This window comes from Vombatus ursinus, unplaced genomic scaffold (genome assembly GCF_900497805.2).
Source record: "Vombatus ursinus unplaced genomic scaffold, bare-nosed wombat genome assembly UNPS02014810.1, whole genome shotgun sequence".
NCBI classification, from domain to species: Eukaryota; Metazoa; Chordata; class Mammalia; order Diprotodontia; family Vombatidae; genus Vombatus; species Vombatus ursinus.
This window is the reverse complement of record NW_020954588.1, coordinates 25,267,140-25,283,303: the sequence shown is the minus strand read 5'-3', so window position 1 is coordinate 25,283,303 and position 16,164 is coordinate 25,267,140. Positions and strand designations below refer to the sequence as shown.

At 38.4% G+C, this 16,164-nt stretch overlaps 1 protein-coding gene across 1 annotated transcript in view; it reads left to right on the top strand.

Annotated features, from left to right (window-relative positions):
- NAALADL2 (N-acetylated alpha-linked acidic dipeptidase like 2) overlaps window positions 1–16,164 on the top strand; it is a 1,445,704-nt gene that overhangs the window by 391,703 nt on the left and 1,037,837 nt on the right. The window contains exon 4 of the mRNA XM_027875745.1: window positions 7,513–7,605. The gene's annotated coding sequence lies outside the window, so the exon portion shown is untranslated. The remainder of the gene's footprint in view (window positions 1–7,512; window positions 7,606–16,164) is intronic.

Here is a 16,164-nt window from a genome sequence, read left to right as displayed (position 1 = left end):
TAATGTTGAAGGGTCTTTTTTTGTTTGTTTGTTTTGTTGGGTTTTTTTAGATTCAAGAGGCAAACATTCCACCATCTTGATAACAATATGACCTTTCCATGTCTTTTATTATCTAGGATAAATATACTCTGTTCTTTAAAATGACCCTCAGATATTTATTCTCCCTGAATGCTCTCCAGCTTTTTAATTTTCTTCCTAAGATGTGGCACCTGAAAGTGAACATTAATTATTTCTGCATGGCATAATCCTTCCTTTCATTGTCACTTGTATGAAAGAGCTATAGTTAGACTGGATGTTGCCCTGAAGGAAGAAGGAACAAACAGTCTGGTTGACCAAATATTAGCTAAACAATGAAGAGTAATATTAAGTCAGTAAGGAAGGCCAAGATTTTATTTGCTCAATCAGTCTCTTGCTCTATTAAACTTAAAGATGGGTCTCCTGCTGATAGAGTACATTGTCTTGTTCACATACTGTTAGCCCTTAAGCCACAGGCCACACGCTTATTTCTTAGCGGCCTGTCTCATCATCCTATGATCATCTCTTACTCTGATTCCTCAACCTGGTGTGGAGGTGACTATGAGGTCCTGAAGTCTATTCCAATGGAGCACATGCTCTTGAATTGCCTATAATGGTAGAGGAGCTTTGTGTATGGACCTGTTGACAGAGTATGTCTGTTTGTCCAAGAACTGGGAGAGCAAGAACAGAAGCTTGTCACTAGTGGGTTGGCCAATACGTGATGAATTCATCACCCATGGATTTTGTTCAAAATCAAAAATAGCTCCCAGACTTATGTCACCCCATTCCACTTGCTCAGGGATGGTAGTAGAGAGGCAGAAAAGGTTATTAAGGGTGCTAATAGTGCTAGAATTCATAGGTAATCTAATTTAACTTCTGGTAATTTTAGTGTGACATGATCAACAGCTGAGCCGTCTCTATGTGGACGTTCTTGCTAGAAATAAAACCAGAAGACATGTTAAGATGGAATCAAAGATTCTTCTTTTTAACATTAGGATGCAGTATGTCTCCAAGGTATGGGATACTACAATTTCCAAAGAAACAAATTTGCATGTTACAAAAGCAGTGTAAAGATGTGCGGTGAGTGTGAGTAGGCGGCAATGTGTTTCCAATGATGAATTGCACAAGAGGGTAGGCAAAAAGAATGACATTAGAAGTAAGAAAAGGAGGCATAATAGCTATTTAGCTGGAGAAAAGGATCACTAAAGGAGAGCCAGCCTGCATGCTTTATTGACATTCATGCAATGACATAATCTGTAAAACAGTACTCTGGCATGCAGGATGTGCCCCCAGTGGTGGATGTATCAAAGGATATAGTCGGGTCAAACAGGATGAGAAAGCATTGTTGGATTATAATTGGTGTACCCCTAGAAGGGGTAACCACACTAATAGAATCCTAGACGTGTCTAAATATCACAGAGGCTCTGTATTAAGTTCCATGACAACTCAAAAAGTGATTGGTCTAATAATAGCCAACATTTGTACAGTGCTTAAAAGTTTGCAAAGTGCTTTACGTATATTATCTGTTGATCCTCAAAACAACCCTGTGAAGTAGGGAGAAGAAAGTAGATGAAAAATGTCTGTCACACAAATTAGGGCATGCAGTTGAATATCATGAACTTCAGGGAAACAGTCCCAGAACTGAGCAGGAGGAGAATAGGAACAGCCTATATGGTCCCTAAAGGCCCTTCCAGCTCAACATCTATGATCCTATCAATCAGTCAATCAATCAATCAACAAGGTTTTATTAAATATCATCTCTATGTCAAGCACTGTGTGTGGTAGGTGCTGGGAATACAAAGACAAAAATGAACCATTTTCTTCCCTGAAAGAGGTTATGCTCTATAGGAAGACAGCATATAGATATATGTGTATGACTATGCATTCAGGGGATACTGAAGCAATTTATTATGTGTTGGATGTGCACCTATTCCTTCCACCCAAATCTTACCTGTGGCTCCAAGAAGTTGGAACGTGGACAGAAGCCATACCTCATCAGATCATCTCAGCAGACAGGCTAAACCAGGTTGAGGGTAGCCACCAGACCTCAAACGCATCTATGAGTTAGGGGGATTTCTACCCTAAGCATGTGGAGACTTCCTCTGGTAGAAGAGATGGATGAGAACAGTTTGTTCCAATGGCCATGATGGTGGCTAAAGCAGGTATTGTGGAGCACTTAGAGCTTGATCAGGCATCAAAGACTCCAAAGTCATCCACTGCATCCTGGGTCATCACCAGTTGTCTTGACTTTTTTCTTGACACTGGACTTTGATAACTCTGGAAGAGAGAATCAGGCCTTTGACTATGTGCAGCTCTGACTCACTTAAATCCACTTCACGCACCAGTCAAGACATCACCTGATGATGTCATTGGTCTTCTGAAATGAATGATGAACAGCTGTTTATAGATGCAGATCTTTTCTTAGGAGACAAAGAATGTAAGATTCTTGAGGCCCTGACTTGAGGCAGTTTCATATGAAGAAGTTCCCTTTGCCAATAAGGGCTGGTGGTACCTGTTTTAATTGTGTATTATGTGTTTGGATACCTATATGTACATCTATGTATCTATAAGAGGAGGTATGGCCATAAGGATAGAGAGCTGGTCTTAAGACCAGAGACCTATATTCTAGTCCTGCCTCTGAATGTATAACCCTAGACAAATCACTTAGCCTATCAGTGTTCTAGGTAAATCCCTAGAACTTTAATATCCAGAGAAGGTGCCGACCTGCATGGGTAGAGGAAATGTCTTCACCCAACAGCTCTTTATAGCAATGAAATCACGGATCGATTCAGTCACTAAATAAGGAAAAACCTTATATGTTTTTAAGATAGGTTTGTTTTGAACATTCTACATTGGAGATCCTGTAGTTTTATACGTAGCTTTTGGAAGTATGTGTACCACTTTTAATAATGCCAAAGGGTACTTTCTGCCAAAACCCACTTTGTTAATATCATGACTCTCACAGAGGTGCCACATTGCTGCAAGTCAGGGAATGTCTTGATCTCCAACAAATTAGCAACCCTCATCCCTCATGCCGACAACCCTTGATGAGAGTTGAGGATCCTTTAGGATGACAAAATGGACAATCAAATCTTGCAGTGACCGAGCAAAATGCATCTCTCCAGTGTTCAATCTTGTTATTAAGAGTGCGATAACATGATGTATGTCAAGTGTGAACATACGGAAGCATATGGTCAATAACAGATGAGGCGCATACCAGAAATAGCATAGAAAAGAACATCAATGATTTAATGAGCTAATATTCATACAGTCCCAAAAGTCTCGGTGCAGTTTTATACCCTGGATGTCAAGCACTGTGAACCTTAAAACTCTACATAAATTGGCTGCTAGGTGATGAAGTGGATAAAACATTAGACTTGGAGACCAGAAGACCTGCATTCAAATCCTACCTCAAATTTTTCCTATTCTATAACCTTGAGCAAATCACTTACCCTCTCTTGGCCTCAGTTTCCCCATCTGGAAAATTGAGATAATAGTAGCACCTGCCTCAGGGTGGTTACGAGGATCAAATGAAATAAGACATTCAAAGTACTATATAAATGCTAGTGATTGTCATCATCATCATCATTATAAATGCTAGTTGTTATTTTTATTATCACACATATGGGTGACCAGGAAATGAAAAAAGTTACGAATAAAAGAACAGTCTCCAAGTTGCACTGGTATCTATAAAATATTAGAAGCCCCAGAGAATGGCCTGCAGCATACTGGGTAGTTTCCCCTATGGAGAACTTAGAAAGAAACCACATAAGAATGGTGTGAACAGTTTGCTTTCTTTCAATGGCGAAATCTCAGTAGTATCTGTGAGATTGTAGATCCAATGAATAACTGAAGCAGGTCTTCTCTGTTCTTAGAGCCTTAGCTGCCTTGACTTTACTTACTTTCATTTTTAATATTCCAGGATAACAATTAATTTCTAAGGTCTTTTTAAAAATGTTCATTCACTGTCTCATTATTACTACTTCCTGACAAGATATGGCATTAATAAAGACTGAGAATAAACAAGCGTGGATTTTCTGGGGTTTGTGGGACTTTAGAAGAAGTGAAGGAAAGAACAATCACTTAGTCATTTTGCTTTTAAATGTCCATTATGTCAGGAACTGTAGCTTTGCTCGCTTCCCAGATGTATTATAATGATTCATGTGGGGTTAGTCATTTAAAAAAAAATAGTAAAGCACCCTGAAGACCTCCAGGAAAAAGAGTTCTATAAATGAACATAATCATTATTATAATTTTCTCAACTGTAAAACACAGAGAGAAAATACCTATTCGCTTCCCAGGGGTATTGTTGGGATTAATTAGTTAATGTTTACAAAGTAGTCTCAATACAGGAAAAAAAAAATTACCCTCTGTGATTTGCATTTTCTCACCTCTCATAGTAATACAGTGGGGAAAAGCACTCAGACTCTGATTCAGAGTCAGAGTACCTCAGTTTGAATCCTGACTGTGCCTTCGACTACCTATGTGACCATGAGCAGTCACATTTCTTCTCTGGGCCTCAATTTGCTCATTTGTAAATAACTTCTAAGGCCCCTTCCTACTCTAGAGATGCAATTCTAAGTATATTATAGTACATTTGTATTTCTCAGATCACTCCATTCCTTCCTACACTCTGGTCTCTCCTCCAGGTCTTGGAATCCACACAGAGTTTTGCCCTTGAGACAGCAAATGATATGAGAGATAGAGTATTGGCCTTGAAGTCAAGAAGTTCAAATGCTGCCTCACATGCTTTCCACCTGTGTGAACCTGAACCAGTCACTTGACATTTCTTAGTTTCAGTTTCCTTGTCTGTAAAATGAGAATAACAACTACTTCATAGAGTTGTTGTGAGTATCAAATGAGGATACATACATATACACACACACACACACGTATATATACACATGTGTCTGAAATATATGTCAAAGAAGAATATATGTTTCATGCAATAAGTAATATAAAATATATATTTTCTCACTTGATCCTCACAATTCCCTATATAGCGTGTGTATATATTGTGTATACACAAATGTACATGTGTATACACAAATGCATATACACACATAGTTATGTATGCATATATAATTTATATAGGTATATATCCAAATAGATAAAATCTCATCTTCAAACTTTAAAGTTCTATATACATGTTAGCTATTATAATTACTATCATTATCATTGTTATCATCATCATTATTATTATTATTTCTGCAACGTAGAGAAAGTTAACAAAGACCTTATATCTTTTCTCTTCTTCTCAAGGGGAGCTAAACCCTCTGTCTTTCCCAATTTTGTCCTCCATTTGTGTTTCTAGTTTGGAAGACTGAATTTTACTTTATCATTCAAATGTGATTTTTTGCCAGAGCCCAAGTGTTTTCCGTTTTACTTCTGGTCAGCTCAGAATTGGTGTGATCTTACATTTTCATTGTTCCTTCCTTGCTGGCCACAGGTGGTTTTGCATGGCTTTGCACCAATAAATCCATCTAATAGTCCAACAGAAGAGCCAGGGGTCAGAATCCAAGACAGGCAGAGGGTGCTGTGTGGTTTCCATATCTATTTGTTTTGCTCGATGTTATTTGGAGTCGTGGAAATTAAAATGTAGTCCTCCTGGTGGCGGATAGATTCCCCAATGCCCATTCTAGCACTAAGCCTTGAATAAATGTGACCCTTCCCCATTCAATGTTACCTCTTCATTACTAGCTTGCTACTCTCCTTTCAGTGGATTACAGCTGGGACTTCTCAGTTATTGATCCTTTTTTTTTTTTCCTCTCTCATTTCCAGTGATTGTGTAATAGCCCTGGGGTAGCTGTACTGTCTTCATTCTAACATCCAGTTAACTAACTGGTGTCTGAGACCCAGGGCTAAGTCAGAAACTCAACTTAAATGAATGCCAGGCTACCATCTCCAGACTTTGCTTTCCTTACCTGTCCCAAAATAGTTTAGAGAAAACTGACTCTTTGGTATTTTATTTAATGAAGACAGATAGATTGATTCTATGACTTCTACCCAAGCCCTAGTGACCACGTTCCTGTCTTGTTTAGGAGATAGGACCACCACAGAGAAAAAAAATTTAGCAATGACCTTAGATAAAATGTCCAACTTGGATTCAGGGAGACCTCAGTTCAAATCTCACTCTTGAAACCTAACATGACCATGGCCAGGCCACTTAACTTTGCTGGGCCTCAGTTTTTTCTTCTATAGAATGGGAATCACAGGGTCATAAATCCAGAATTGGCAGGTGCCTCATATGCAATCTGGTCGAGTTCCCTCACTATGCAAAAAAGGAAACTGAAGCCTGGGGACTTGCCAAAGATCCCAGAGGTAATAAAGGCAGATCAAACACATTTAAGGCAGATTTTGAACACATGTCCTTTGACACCAGGTACAATTTTTTTTTCCATTATACCATACTTCCTCAGAAGGTTATTGTGAACATCAAATGAGTTGACTCATATTAAGTTCTTTGCTATCTTTAAAGCATTATAAATATTTGTTATAAATACATTACAAAATAAATATATTATAATCTAAAACATTAAATGTCAGTAAGGATGACAGACAATAAATTCAAGGTTAGGGAAAGTCAAGTAGGATGGCCAGGGAATAATTAATTACCAGATTGTGAACCCTCCTTTGGAAAATCCCTAAATTAGATAGTTTTTGTTTATCTCCAGCCTGCATTTGGCTCCTTCAAATTTCTATCCATTGTTCCTAGTTGTGCAGTTTAGAGCCAAACTGAACCAGTCTAATCCTTTTTCTTTATCAACACTTCAGATACTTGAAGATATCTACATTTTCCTACCCCACCCCATCCCAAGGATCCATACCTCCTCCAGGTGAAATATTCTTAGTCCCTTCCATCAACCCTCCAATTTCATGATCCTAAAGGCCTTCACCACCCTGGTCTTGTTCTGTTGTGCTATATGATAAAATAGTGGTTGATAGTGAAGATAAAGAGTATACCACTGATCCTTTCCCTTGTCCCACAAACTAAAAATGATCAAAAGAGCTGCTTTAAATCCTAATCAAGTAAATATGGAGAGTTTGAGGTCAAGTTAAAACTTTTGCATAACCAAGCGTTTTGATGATCCAATTGTGTACTGAAACATTCATGGTGTTCAAAAGGAAAACAGTCAAATTTGGGTTTGGGGGACCTATTGAATGAAATTGATTAGATTTAAAACCTTCACAATGCCCATGGTGTAGGGGGAATAATCCAAAGATGACGTCCTTGAGTGATTAGAAAAGTATTTTCAAAATTCAAGACTGCTGGATTTTTTTTTTTCTGAGGTTGGGGGGATGGAAGTTTTCTAAACTGATAAAGCATTTCACAAGTTTAGGAGAACCCTTAATATGTAATAGAAATATAATGCCTGAGGCTATAGAAACATATCACATTTTTATTTACCTTTCTAAATGTCCCAAAGCTAAATTATTGGATTTCTTCCGGGTCCTGACAGGTACTTCCTGGAAAGTAATATAATATTCCTTTTACAGTGTGTTAGTTGAGAACTGCAAAGACAAGGAAATAAATATGCCTGAATGAAACAGCGGTCTGTGAGAGATGCCCTTTGCTGTCTTGGCCTCAAGGTATGTGAAGTAACTTTTTATATATTGCTTTAACTTCTCAAGCCATTAAACTATGAATGGGGATGTACACCGAGACACCCACCCCTACAGAGTAGTACATAGCTGACTATTTTTATGGGTTTTATATTATAAAATGTCAATGCCTTTGTATCCATGTGTCAGTGGATTGAATCTTTTAGTGATGAAACAATGTCATCTTTGCTGGTGTCTAAAATTAAAAAAAAATATTGACACGTATCTGTAACTATCAATGGCATTGTGGCTGAATGTGTGTGCACGTGTGTGTGTGTGTGTGTGTGTGTGTGTGTGTGTATGAAAACAACTGATGTATTGCCAACATTTCTTTTCACAATTAACATCCATGCAAATAATGACTAACCTTTAGTGTTAGTAATCTGTTAAAGTATTTTCCCATTTTAAAAATATTTCCTTTAAAACATATGTACATTTTAAACACTTAAAAATTATATTCCCTGATATATTTCACCCTGCCAACTCCATTAAACCCTCTCTTGTAACAAAAGGAAACTGTCAACTAAAATCATCAACAATTCAGACAGGTCTGGTAGTGGGTGCTACATTTCGTGCAAATAGTCCCTCATCTGTCTAGAAAGAGGAGGGATCTATGTTGCATCCACTGTTCTCTGGGACCAAGGTCATTCAGTGCAATTAATCTGAAGGTAACTGCTTCCTAGTGTTATTCCCATTCCCTTTATTACACTATTTGTGTCTGCTGTTTTGCTGGTTCATCATATTTCATTCTGTATGTATGTCATTCATACAAGATTTCCCGTGTTCTTAACTCTTCATTTTCATTGTTTATTTTATAGTTCATAATAGCTCATTTCATTTGTAGACCACAATTTGTTCAGCCATTCTTCAATTGTAGGAGCACCCACTTTGTTTCCATATTTTTTGCTGCCATAAAATGTATTGCTATAAATAGCTTGTTATATATGGTTCCTTTCTTTCTATCATTGGTCTCCTTGGGGTTTGTGTCTGGTCTAGCCTAGATCTCTGGGTTAAGAGTTTCAAACACTTTAGTGTCTTTTCTTGTATAATTCTAAAACATTTTCTAGAACAGTCAGATGAGTTCACAGCTCCACCAACAATGTATAAATATGCCTGTTCAGAGGTCCCCCCCCCCCCAGATTGGCAGCCTGACTCAGTTTCAGAGGCTAAGAAACACCTCCTCTCTGATTACTAGTTTATCTGTTGTTTACTATTCTTACCTAGTATCTTATGAGAGTGCTCGTAGCTATACGGTCTAACTCTGGAAGGTCTTTTAGAGTTTTCAACATTTTCTATTGTTTTTAATATTAATAATTATTAACATTCATATAGCATACTAAGGTTTATGAAGTGCCTTACAAATATAGCATTTATTCTTACAAGAACCCTAGGAAGGAGGTGCCTTTATTGTCCCCATTTTATGGATGAGTAACAGTAAGTTTCTAAAGTAAGATTTGAACTCAGGTCTTCCTTATTCTAGATCTAGTTGCCATTAGAAGTTGCTATGTTTTCATCTCGTGGGAAAGCAAACTACAACATCATTCTCTGAGAGGTTTGCAGTAATCTTAAAGTGAAGCTCTCACCAGGTTCACTCTGTCTACCTGGTTCCAAATTTTCTTCTGAAAGAACATGCTACCACACGGTTTAAAAGAGTGAAACCTCCCTGTGAGAATCAAATACTACCTTCCATTGCTCTGGTTCCCTTCCTAGGAAGATTTTTGAATGTATCTCTATTGTATGAAGCATGTTTTAAGGCAAGTGCTAGATCTACTTTAAGACTTCCTGTTCCAAGTTTGATAAGTGCACAAGTCTTCCAGTGCAAGTTTTGTTTTGTTTTGTTTAGTTTTCCTAAAGGAAAAATAGTTCCATGAATGAAACTGACACTATGCTTGATGGCACTGGGACTAATTGTGGTCATTGCTTTGCAATCATTTTCTATAGAATGGATAGATTGTTATTGGGATTATAGTCCTAATAACATACATTCTCATTTAGAAGCCCTGAACCATCTAGATACCACCTACCTTTCTGTGCTGGAAGTCCGTTATGACCATATACTTACTTTCCCTCTCACCAAAGGTATAACAAGAGGTGGCATATAGACAGAGACTTAAATGGAATTAGACATTCTAAGAGGGAGGAGTTTCCATCTTTGATATAGAGGACAGTGAGGCTGTGCAAAGGTGATGCGAAGGGGGCTGGATTTGTATATTCAGGAACAGCATCTAGGCCAATTTGTCTGGAATGTGTTGTGAATAATGTTAAATAAGCCTGGAGCTGGCTTGTATGGGGCTTTGACATCTTGAGGAATCTGTACGTTATCTTAATGGCAGTAGGAAGCCACTAACACTTTTTGAGCAAGAGACTAACGTGGTGTACTAGGAGAGTTATTTGAGCAGTGCAGTGGGGAGCGAAGAAGAGACTGGATGGACCTAGGTCTTTGTCTTCTTACATTAGGCGACCCAATGCCTCGACTGCTGCTTATAATGTCAGGTGGCTGTGTCTATGCTCTTCCTTGCTAGTCATATTCTTTACATATAACGTTGGTTCCTGTTATAACCAGAGCTTTCTTTGCAAGCTGCCCCACTGTCCCCATATCCTCCTAATTCAAAACCCACAGATCCTTAGAAGACAGTTGGTGGTAAATTCCAGAGACCTGTGTCTCTAGGCTTGTTTGTGTTGATCTGATTTCCTGTTCCTGCTAACTTGATTAAGAGAAATGACCCTTATTTGTGGTGATAAATGAAGGATCAGTGAAATCAACCACATAAAGGTGGCAAATTGTGTCAGATTTATGAATCATTAACTGTGAGGTGTTCAACACGGCAGGCAACCACAGCCAAAGGTAAGACGCTACAGATTTCCATGAGCTGCCTGGAGAAGAGATGTCAGCCTGAAGGAATCAGGAAAGGATCTTTGGTCCATGGCTGCAGAGACATAGGATCACTATGGTAACAGAGCACTGGGTATTAGAAGGAAATGTGTGCTGTGAGAGGGTGAGAGGGAGATGATGGGAAGTGAGTAGAAAGAGTTGGTCAGAAAAGCCGCAAAGAGTATGAAAGCAATATCTAGGTTTCGGTTCCTCTTCCTTCAGTTAATTCAAAAGTTGAGTCACTCATCAGAGCCAAATTAAAGGGCAAGAATTAGACTTTGCTGCCAGACTCTCCTGGTTTAATCAGACTCTCTATTTCATCTTCGAAGAAGGTCTGAGGGAGGCTATGTTCTCTTTCTGCACAAAACATAATCAAAGTTTTGAGTAAATGCTTCTGGGATGGTGGGCATCAATCAGGAAAGAGTTTTTGAACATCCTCCACATGGACCATAGTACAGTAACTGTAAAGTAGGTTTTAATTCAATAAATTTAACAAATATTTATCAAGTACCTATCTCAGTGCTAAGGATTGGAGTACAAGAAAAGCAAATGCTTCCTTTCCTCATTGAATTTACATTCTACTGCAGTTGGAGTCTTAGCTGTAGTACTAAATACGTAACCTTTCTGAGCTACAATTTCCTCATCTATAATATGACAAGTTAGGATTCTACGATCATCTCTCCTAGCTTTGGGATTCTGAGATTCTTTCACTTCATTTAGAGAAGTCCTCTGCTAGAACATAGGAAGCCTTTGCTAATTCCTCCTAACTCTGGTGCCTCTCTTCTGTTAATCATTTCTCATTTATCCCATAGATAGCTTATTTGTACTTATTCATTTACTTGTTGTCTCACCTATTTGATTGTAAGCTCCTTGAGAGCAAAGACTATCTTTTGCCTCTTTTTTTTTTAATCCCTAGCACTTAGAACAGTGCCTTGCACATAGTATGTGCTTAATAAATGTTTACTGAGGGATTGATTAGGGGTATAGATGTCAGTAATACATGTGGAAAGAATAGTGGAATTGGAATCAGAAGACCTGGGTTTGAATCCTGGCTCTTTTATTAGTATTACAGGTTGGGGCATATTACTTCAACTCTTTTGGTATCAGGATTCTTGTTTGACAAATGAGAGAGTTGGGTAAGATGAGTTCTAAGGTGAATGGAGCTTTGAGATTCTATGAGTGCCACCTAGATCAGCAGGTATCTTATTGTACTTGGACAACTTTTACATGTTATACTTATATCTTGTTTCAGTCAAATTTGTAGCCACAAGCATGTACCCTAAAAGATCTATTACTTCCACAAAAGTACTTCATGAATGCAATCCCTGTACACTTTGGCCATCATGTCATGTATTGCACTGATCATAAAAATTTAAAAAAAAACCAAAATACTCATCATTTGGGTCCAACCTTCCGGTGACAAAGCCCTTCTAGATTGACCTTGTTTAATCCTAGAGCAAAAGACATGTCCCTGGGTCATACTTGATTCCCTTTCAGTTTTTAGGCCATCCCAGAACTTAGAATTTGTTGGCTTACTCTTTGAGAACCCAAGGTCACTCTTTAACCACCATGAGGCTGTGACTGGGATAGGACTTTAGTGGAGGAATCTTTCAAGTTAGACAGCTTGGTCCTTGGCCTTCCAACATATTAGCCATCATGGGTCCTGATGGCCCACTACTGTATTCTATCGTGGTGTTAAGGAAGTAATCCTGCATTCCTAAATGAGATACTAACAGTACAAATTCTTTAGATCTTCCCAAGCTGTAAGGGTGTTGAGTATGGGTCCAGCAATGGATTGTATTTTGCTCATCCAAGATCCAAAACGAAATGGGGATATTGACACCATAGGAAAAAAAAAGGGCTACTACATCCTTGTCTATAAGTATTTAAGGACTGTCATGTGGAAGAGAAATTAGATTTGTTCTGTTTGGTGTCCTATGAAATGACTAAGAATAGTGGGTATAAATTGTAAAGAGACAAATGTAATAACAATAACATGTTTATGTTGTATTATTTTAGGGCGTGTGAAGTGCTTCATATATGTGCTTATTTGATCTTCACAACAACCCTGTGGGGCAACAATGATTACTATGTCCATTTTTACATATGAGGAGACTGAGGCTGGGAGAGGTTAAGTCACTTACTCAAAGTCACGTAGCTAGTACCCAAGTCAGGGTTTGAACTAGTTCTTCCTGACTCCAAGTCTAGCACTTTCCCTACGATGCCACTTCACTGCCTCTGTTTAGGTTTTGTAGAAGGAAAACTTCCTAAAAAGAGCCATTCCAAATTAGAATGGGCTACCCTGAGAAGTAGTGGGTTTTTCCTTACCAATTGTATTAAAACAAAGGGAGGTTTATTACAGAAGGGATTCCAAGTTGACCTAGTGCTTTCTGAGGTCTCTTCCATCTCAGATTCTGGGGTTCTCTTCCTAACCAACCTACCTTCAGGGAACCTCATCACTCGAGGTTGACCTAGACTGGGAAGGGAAGTTTTTGGAAACACCAATTCACAAAGACCGTTTTCTAAGTTGGAGAAGAGTTGTGGCTTGCATTGGTGAAAGCATTACTCACTCTGACAACATTATAAGACCTTGACTTATTTACCAAGATGAAGAATAGATAAGACTATGACAGGAACACTTCTCTCTATATATGGACATATGTATGAATATATGCATGTATACATACATACGTGGGTAGATTATGTGTGTGCATGCAGATATAAATATCCATATGACTGCATATATATTTGTGTATAAATATATATCTACATATATGTGCTTGTATATAGAGTGTATAGATATAATCCAATGTCCAATTAACTATGAGAATTGAAAGGAGGATCAAACACTCAGGGAACATGCATGTTCTGGGCACAGGATGGATAGATACCTCACACCTCTGATCCTATGGGATTGCTGTCTTCTGGCAATATCATTGTATGTGCATCTGTACATGTTTGCATACAGGTGTATGTGATGAAACACATTTGTGATGGTGTTTGGGTTCTTACACACACACACACATACATGCATGAGTGTAAATGTCTCAGTTTTGGATTTATATATACTCCCTGTTTTTCTCTTTTGGTTTTGGGTTTTGTTTTATGATTTGTTAAGAGCCGAAGTGGTTGCTATGGGAAAGGGTAGTTTCTAACAAGAGCTTTGTCAAAAATGAGAATTTGCATTCAACCTACCTTATTGCAGAAAGCTTCCTGTGTAAAGCAGAATCTGAGAAGGGCTTTGCCTTAAGAAATGTTATCAAGCATAGTCTATAACGTTTTGGGATCCTTTAGGGAAAATATTCTTCTGTTATCCAGAAAAATATTTTGAAAAAGTTGGTTTGTTAATAATGTGTCAGAGGAATATTAATGTCTTTTAAATGGAGAATGAGTTAAGTAGCTTATCTAAACATCATGAACTAATACCTTGAAGTAAGAGGAAATGGTTTATTTTTAAAATCATTTCCTTCTGTCCTGGATGATTGAACATAGCTGAAATGGCTGTATTATTCACTGAAATCCTCCTCTGATACATTGTCATAGCATGGCCTTGACCTTGAGTTTTCTAAGCTAATGTCAGCAGAGTTCAAGTCTTGGGGTGTCCTACCAAGATGGAAAGGCTATGAGAATGGTGCTGCTAATGGACTTCCTGTCTCTCATCCAAGGCCATGCCCAGCTAAACCCCTAGGGGCTCAGACCAGCTTGGCTCCAAGGACAACTTTTGTCACCATCATTATTGCCACTCAAAGACACTGCTTACCAAGCCATGGATAAGGTGCAATATTAATACTAACTTATCTTTTCAGAGTGCTTCATAGTTTCTTCCCAACCACCTTGGAAGATAGAAGTGAAGGTATAATTATCCCCATTTCACAGATTAATTGGAGAAATAGAGAAGAAAGAATTGGTGATTATCGAGGCATTAACTGTGCAGGGTCTGGGCAAAGGGGGCAGGGAAGGGGAGAAGAATGCATAACAGCCATAGTAAGCAGAATAAAGTGACTAGACCTGGCCATTGGTTCTATACAATAGACAAATCAATAGACCAATAAGCATTTGTTAAACACTGGCTTTGTGCCAAGAACTATTCTAAGTGCTGGGAATAGGAGGTCAAAGACAAAATACTCCTTGCATAGTCCTTGCTATCAGGAAACTCACACTGTCAGGTAAACAACATATATGAGTATGTATGTGTGTGTGTGTGTGTGTGTGTGCAAATATAAAAATATATATGTGCAAATATATATATAGATATATATAGATATATATGTATAGATGTATAAGGATGCTTACCTCTATAAGGATAGGGTCTGGACTTCTGATTTCCATGGTTTTAGGAGCCCCTAATTGAAGAAACCTGCTTCCAGTGCAGGTTGACATCTTTGCTGCAGCTCATAGACAGAGAGTTGCCTAGAGTACCGAGCAATTAAATGACTTGCCTGCAGTCACACAGCCAGAATTATGGGTCAGAGATGGGACTTGAACCCAGGTTTTTTCAGCTTTTAGGCCATCTTTTTAACTCCTATACCATGCTTCTTCTCTCTATTTAATAAATACACAAAATACATACGAGGTGATTTTATCAGGCAAGACACTATCAGTTTGGGGGAATGAAAGAGGCACCTAAATTTTCAAGATCGTTATTATTCATAACCAGTGATTGGTCAGTGATTGCAAATGGGAATGTTATAGAGTTGGCAGGAAACAGACTGATGGTTTTACTAGGCAATTTTAAGTGGTGTTCTTGATTATTTGAAAGAACTCCATAGAGGAGACTTTAAAAAGAGAATGCTTCTTCCTGGGATTTTTCTTTTGGAAGCCATATTATCGCATTGATAACTCACATGTTCATTGTGCTTTCGTGTATGCAGAGAAATTGTCATACATTATCTCATCTGATTCAACAACCCTGTGAAGAAGATAGTATAATTAGTAATATATTCATTTGACAGATGAGGAAACAGAGGCTGTAAGAGATCGAATAACCTGCATATTATGATATAGAAAGTAAACACCTGAGGCCAGGTGCTAAAATAGAGACTGCACAAGATTGAAACCAAACCAACTCTTCCATAGTTTCTGAAAATTAATAACTCTCCATCACCCCATCCTCCTCCACCAAGCAACATGTCTGTTAAGAACACAGATGAACCCAGGATCATTAAATATAGATCTAAAAGGGCATCATAGTGCAACTTTTTTTATTTTACAGATGGGGAGCCTGAGGCTGAAACACAGGGAGTGGCTCACCCAAGGTCACAGAAATAGTGAACAACAGAATACAGATCTGAGCTCAGTTCCTCTGAGGTCTCTTGCCTTGATACCATGGGTACAGGCCTAGAGGCTGATCTCTAGGAGAAATCCAAAGACCACACAGCTGTCAGGAGTGTTGACAGATGTTGGTAGGCCAGCACCGGTGGTGGTTTCGTAGAAGCTGAGGCAGTCAATGAGGAGGAGGCAGGGTGGTGTACGACAAAGAAGCCTCCAAGATGCATTTGTGAAATCCCCTAAGGAAAAGAAAGATGGGCGGAAGAATAAAGAACCGCTTATATAAAGAAATGAAAAATACCCAATAAGGTTGCAATACCTATAGGTGTTTTTCTTTTGGTACACTTCAGAGAGTCATTTGAAATGCATTCTCATCTTGCTTCAAATGATGCCACTCTAGAACTAAG